This window comes from Microtus ochrogaster, linkage group LG7_11, assembly GCF_000317375.1.
Source record: "Microtus ochrogaster isolate Prairie Vole_2 linkage group LG7_11, MicOch1.0, whole genome shotgun sequence".
Lineage (NCBI taxonomy): Eukaryota > Metazoa > Chordata > Mammalia > Rodentia > Cricetidae > Microtus > Microtus ochrogaster.
This window is the reverse complement of record NC_022032.1, coordinates 16,463,431-16,470,742: the sequence shown is the minus strand read 5'-3', so window position 1 is coordinate 16,470,742 and position 7,312 is coordinate 16,463,431.

The following is a 7,312-nucleotide window of genomic DNA, read 5'->3' as shown; positions in this document are numbered from 1 at the left end:
GTCTGATGTTTCCCCCAAAGTATATAAAAACATACTTAATTTTTGATTTCTTTGTTCTTTCACTGCAAACATGTCATGGAAGCAAACCCATGCTGTACCATGATTTGGGGGATCCCAATGGTAATTCATATTGGACCCAAGAATTAACTGCATCTTACATTCTATGTGTTGAAAGCTGTGTTTTCCACCAATAAGGTTTAATTTCATTTATAAACGAAGAAAATTTCTTTAGCAAATACTAGAATGATTACATATCACAAGGTGCTTTTCATAGATTTACAAGTGTTGGGAAGAACACAGATTAACACTAAAATTTTAATTCTACTAGAGATCCACTGCAAACTAATGAAGTCTGCTTAAGAGAAAATAAAAGAAATGTTACTTGAAATCACATCATTATACTGTTTCATAGTTCATTGACTTATTACCAGTAGTGTTGGAAATAGGTCCCCTGAGAAAAATACGATCCACCATCTTCTTAAACCATCAGAAATTGTGACTGTCCAAAGGAAACTCATGTACACTTGGGTCCACTAACTTTTTATCATGGATGGTGGGTTCTCATGAGGTCACATTCATCTCTAAACATTTATAGATCTTTGATATATACATATATATATATATCATACATATCATATATAATACGCATATATGTATACACACACACAGATATATCAGAGAGGGCCTAATAAGGCTAGTCTCTGTCCATTGTCTACATTGGGAAGGAGTGCCACGCACCGCACCCCCGTGTCTGTGCTCTGTGCGCTGGCACCCAGTTACCGAGCTTCAGGTAAGAGAGCTGGAGGTTAAATTACACAAACACACCCAGACAGAGAGACAGTGACACGAGTCATCCTTGAATTCCCCAAGAATGCCCCCTCTATTGTGTTCAGGGGCAGATTATATAGAGATAGCCACGCCTCAGCCAAACCCACCAGAAACCACTCTCCTGCCATCAGGAACTCCTGAAGGTTTTGTGCTCAGAGCAGCTGTAGGCACTCAGATCATGGGATTACAAGAAATTCAGGATCTGGGGTCTCACTGCTCCCAACAAAGGAGAACTCACAAGAACTTACCCAAGATAGGTGAGATAGCTGTTCTTGGCTGTCACCTTGAATACAACTGGAAAAACAAAAGCAAAATTAGTTTGGCACATCTGTTAGAGAATTACTTTTAATTAAATCATTTAAAGTGGGAAGACCCACTTTTCTGTGAATTTGGGGATATTTTTCATCCTACAGCTTGTAGTCTATCATCCAGGGAAATAAGGTCAGGAAGTAAGGCCCATCTGACTGTCACCCCATTGCTTGGCAGGGTTCATTCGGTTCATCTGGCTGACTAGTAAAGTGTCCCCTCTCTTAGAGGAGGGGCTGCTTGTTGGTTCCCAGTTGCCCGGCTAGCTTAGGACCTGATATAATCACACAGAAACTGTTTTATTCAAATCACTGCTTGGCCCATTAGCTCTAGCTTCTTATTGGTTAACTCCTACATTAATTTAACTGATTTCTATTAATCTGTATATCACTATGAGGTCATGGCCTACCAGCAAAGTTTCAACACATCTATCTCTGGCAGCTCCCATGGCATCTCTTCTCCGCCTTCTTTCTCCCAGCATTCAGTCCAGTTTTCCCCGCCTACCTAAGTTCTATCTGTAGGACAATGCAGTTTCTTTATTCATTAACGAATAAAATCAACACTTAGACAAAAAGGACCTTCCACACCATTTCCTCATTTCTGTTTAAACAAAAAGGAAGGCATTAACTTTAACGTAGTAAAATTATATATAACAAAACAGTTATCAAGCAAGAATTAGTTACAATATTTATATCAAATTTATCTTTTATCATAACTAACAAAAACTTTATCTATCTATTCTTAAAATCCATCAAAGACTCCAGAAGGATATAATATTACCTAAGTAAACAAGAAGTACATTGAGAGAATTGACAGAGACATCTCCTGGCCTGGACAGTCACCCAAAGTTTTGCTGTACTGTTGGGGCATCTATCTTCAGCCTACAGGCCATAGTATCCAGCAGACATTTTCATGAAGCAGGAAATTTCAAAGACAGTTCCACCTATACTGGCAGTTTGCCAGTCACATTTTTTTTGAGTGTGTGTGTGCGTCCTGCAGAATGTCTAGTAGACTCCTTCATGAAGCAGGAACTCCGAAGAAACTGTGGGTTCTGCATGCCTAGTTAAGCAGTCCAGGCAAGAACAGTTTCTAACCAACTCTATAAGGAGCCTCTTCAATGACCATCATCCTCTTGAAATAGCTTGGTGCTGCCAGGAGCAGATCTATCTAACTGTCATGAAAAGTCTTAAGTTCTTAAACATTTTAAATGTCATATTCTGAAGGTCTCTGAAAGTATTGAAGAATACCTAACTAACTGAAATATATCTCTATACATCTAGAAAATCTAACTAACATGACTACAAGCTTGACTATTATAGATGATTATTTATTAACCTACATTTTTAATTTGTACATTACATTTTTAAATGAACTACACAATCACCATACCTTAATCCAGAGAAGAAATATATGTATAACAAGATAGACCCTAAATTAGTATCAATAAACAAAGATCCATACCACTGCAAATCTTTATCACATCCCCTCCCTCCCTCTCTTCTCCATTAGCATCCCTCCTGGAGCTGAAAGCTGCTTGCTTGGTTGATGGAGATCACCTTCCTCAAATAGAGGAGGACGAGTCAAGGTTCTCTGAGTAGCTGCACTCCCCAGCTAGAACCTCTAAACAAGCTCTCAAGAAAAGACCCTTTTTGGGCCGGGCGGTGGTGGCGCATGCCTTTAATCCCAGCACTCAGGAGGCAGAGGCAGGCGGATCTCTATGAGTTCGAGGCCAGCCTGGTCTACAAGAGCTAGTTCCAGGACAGGAACCAAAAGCTACAGAGAAACCCTGTCTCGAAAAATCAAAAAAAAAAAAAAAGACCCTTTTGTAATCCAGATATTTGAAGTGGGAAGATACATTTAATCATGCTTATTTGAGGAGGGCAGATCCACCTTTAATCTGGACCACACCTTCTTCTGGGAATCTTTATAAAAGTCATAGAAAAAGGAAACTTATTCTCTCTTTGTCTGCTTTTCCATCCATAGGAATGGATGGAAAAACCCAGTGTTCATAAAGTAGCTTGCAACTAATTAAATGCTAAAAGTAATATTCAATAAACCCTAGAGTAAATGAATCTTAAAATCCTGGTACTTTTTGCTACTAATACAAATGTACTTTGCATTTCTTGGCTTTAACATTGACAGTTTATTGGTATAAAGAAAGATTAACCGCTCTGCGCGATGTGAGTTTTAAAAACAACTCTTGCCCTGAGGATAAGCCATCAAATATATTTTCTAATGAATTTGAACATTGCTATTTTTTTATTTGACTGAAACTATAGAAGTAAATAGCCAGAGTCAGAATTGAACTAAGAAGGCAACCATTCGGGATGTGAAAATTTAATTTCATGGAAAAGTTAAGAATAAGTCATGAGTTTTGCTGGTTAATATTAGTCTTGTATAACAAATAATGTAGGGGAACTTACTGGGTCTCTTTATGGTTGACTATAAAATAATTGGCCTCAGTGATATCCTTTTTGTGTTGCCTTTCACCAGGCAAGTTCCAGGCTTAGAAAATTTCCGTAACAGCTATGGTAACACTAGGGAAGATTCCAAATGCGGTATCACCTTTAGAGTTACACAGTGTGCCCATCGGTAACGTTTTAGTCCAAAGTCGATTTTGAAAACATAGCTGGTAGGATTTGAAAAGTGCTGTGTCTGCATGTTTAAAACCGTGCTTCTTTGAAACTGCCGCATAAATACAGATACACTTTATAGCCATTTTTTATAGTTTCCTGTTGGCCAACTCTAAAGACAAGGGGTGTCGAACAGCCCAACAGTTCCCATGCTCCAGTTTGGAATACAGAATTTCTCCTAGGGTACACAGAAATAATTGCGGTAATTATTGTTCAGATCCTCTGGCAACAAAACGCTTGTTTGTTTGAAGCACTGGATATTCCAAAGAACGCTTGAAAATGAATCGTCTACCTGAACTACACTTTCATGGCAGAGGGAATGAATTTTACAAGCCTGTAGTAGCCTTTCTTGCCCATGGAAACAGTTTTATCACTAAAGTGCTGAGTCATTTCTTTTTCCAACAATCTTTACTTAGTAAGCGAAAGAAAACAACACTAAGGCAATGCAGGGAGCTTGTTTCCTTAGCATGTCTGTGGTTAGCATTTGAGACTCTACAGGTCAAACATGCTACACTTTGGGTCTGGTATCAAATCAGCCCAGCTGAGAAGCCTCCTCCACCCCCACTCTCTTTAATTGTGGAATTCAGAATTTGAAGGACTATTAAACCCTCCGTAAAATGTTCACAACAGATCAGCATAAAGCCATGGAGTGCAGGTGTTTCTGTAATTGGAAAAGTGCTCTGTGTTCAATGGTCCTTCAAATTCAGTCTCTTCTCCAGTACTCCTTTGGGTTTCACAAAGCAGCTCAGGAAACCCAAGTGCTGACTGTACTTTTCTACAAATTCAGGCTTCTAAGTCTATGTATAGTCAAGAGTTGAGTTGTGTTTCCTCCTCTAAACTTTACTTAAAGAACTGGCATGCCTCTCAGGAAAGCAAGTAAGCGCTCCTTGTTACATGGATGTTTGGAACTAATGATGGCAGAAGCTTGAAACATCCACACCCAAGGACTTTGGGAATATGCCCCGTGTACAGCATAGGTAAAGTGTTGTAAGTCCTTTTATTTCTGAAACTCACTTAAGGTATTAACTAATAGGTGTTTATAGATAAATCCATAGATTAATTCAAATAATATCAACGTACAATTTCTCACAGTGCTCAATTGTTTCAGATAGAACATATCAGATCTTGGAAAACTATCCTGAATTTGTGGCAATGTGAAGGATGTGCTGATTCAGAGCGCAGAGAACCCAGGAATGAAGAAGGCCCCTTGCACACTTACTAGGTACTCTGTTTGTTCCTTTGTGCATAACTGCTTCAGTAGTATAACATTTTAAGAGTGGTGGTCTCTGGTTTCCAGGAGACATGTCTGTGTATCACACTTTGGTGAAGTTGATAGTTGGCTGCGTTTACAGAAGTTCATTCCTTTTCCAGTTTCTGGAGATTAGTATGGAACAAGCTGATCCTAGCGACCCAGATGTACTTGTTCATCTGAGGACCCAATGCCTTGACTAAAAAGAGCTTCTCCTTCCTGGAGAGAAAGCCTTCTCTGGGAAGATGCCTCAGTCTCCAGTATAAAGATGCTGATTTCCAAATTAATCATTTTTATCATAGGGCCTCAGTCCTTAATAGACACCCAGACATTAGCACAACTGACTCCATGATGAAAGTACCATTCAGGCCATAAAACTCAGCACGTAGACAGTATTACCTGCCAAATCAGAAACAAAGATCTAATCCATCAAAGTCCATAGTTCTAAAAGTGTCTCTAAATAAACTAACCTTGTTTTTTTGGCTTCTATAGTTCTGCTTCTGGCTAACAGTTACTGTTAACTGAAATATGTCAACCCAGAATACAGTTTTTGTGCATAAAAGCTCACACTTATAAAGGCTCAGGGTTGAAACAGCCTGTGTAGTCACCAGTCAGCTAATAAAGACTTTCTATTGGCTTAAATCATGTCTGAGCAGTCTTCTATGTTGGATACCCCACAATGGTTTTCTTTATGCAAGTTTATGAAGCTTAATGAAGATTTTTTAAGTATCACTAATATAACTAAAATGGATCTTCAAGAGATGATAGATATTGAATGTAGTTAAAACTGGAGAAGGCCATTGCTAAGGACCCTGAGTTACCTACATCGATTTTTAACTGTGAAACATGGAAGAGAATGTTTTGTAAGCAGTAATTTTCTTTAAGTAGTCATTTTCTTGAAAGTAGTAATTTTCTAGTGACTGGCAAGTATCTCTTATTTTTAGTTGATAAATTACAGTTTTACCTGAATTTATGTGCTGAGAAATGATTAAACAAACCAAGATATATAAGTGAGAAACAGTTCAGTTTATAGGTAAATAATTCACTGAGTATAAAATAATGTGCAGCAAAATGATGATATTGTGATTGGTGTTAAAAAAAACTAACCTTTAAAAAGTATAAGAGAAAACAATTGATCTTACAGTAATAATTCTTACAAATCACACCTGCAATAAAAAATTTTAAAATGAAATTAATGCATCAGATTTGCTCATAGTAAATTGAAGCCAGATGCAGTTCATTTGGTCCAGGAGTCAGATTGTTGTATATATGAGTACTTTATTTTCTGGAAAATTATTCATAACTTATATGTCTGAAAAAAGATTACCAATGAAAATTATCATATAAATTAATTGATTCATGACTATAAAATATAACTAAATCCTTCCTGTTAAATGTGGGTTTTTAAATGAAAAGTTATTTTTAATGTTAATTTAAATTAATAATAAACACTTTTGATGTGTGACTGTGTTTTTCATCACCAACAGACTGCACAGAAGAGGGGAGCCCAATAAAATTATATAACCTAATTTTAGAACATATTTTAAAGATTTGTTGGAGGTGTGTTGTATGTGCATGTGTGCACATAAGGAAAAAGGCATGCAATTTCAGAGGGAAGAGCAGATGGCATGAGAAAGGCTGAGGGAAGAAGTGAATAAAGAGATATACAACCTAGTTTTGCAGATATACACCTTAGTTTATGTAGGTATTCTCCATTGTGTTAACACAACTTAGTTGTTGATAACAAAAGACTTTGAAACCCAAGTTAAAATATGCCTCCATAAATAAGTGAAGAAGTTGTAAATAAGTGGAGAGTCAAAAAAATACAGCATATTGTGATAGGCCTTTTCTGAAGATGTTCCTATTTTTAATTTTTGCAATATTTATTCTATGTAAGTTTACAGATGCACAGAGAGACATACTTAATAAATATTAAAGATGGGTTGTGTATGGATACCATTATTGTGAGAATACATTTTCAAGAGAAACACACATATGTATATAGAGATGTCACTGTAGCATAGTAGAATAGAGGGGAGGAATAAAAGATTTGACTCATCAAAATAAATCAGAAAACAAGAAACACACTGAGCAATATGTAAAGGCAACAAATGGAAAACGTGCAAAGAGGATGGACAAACGAATATGTGTTCATTCTTACAGTAACTAAAAGAGGCCAACTTCATGACATAAATAGATATAGAGATATTTTTAAAAACTTTCTTCATTAGTTACTTATTTTTATAAAGTTTGATCCAGGGATATGCTATTAAAAATTAAACTAGAAGAAATAGAC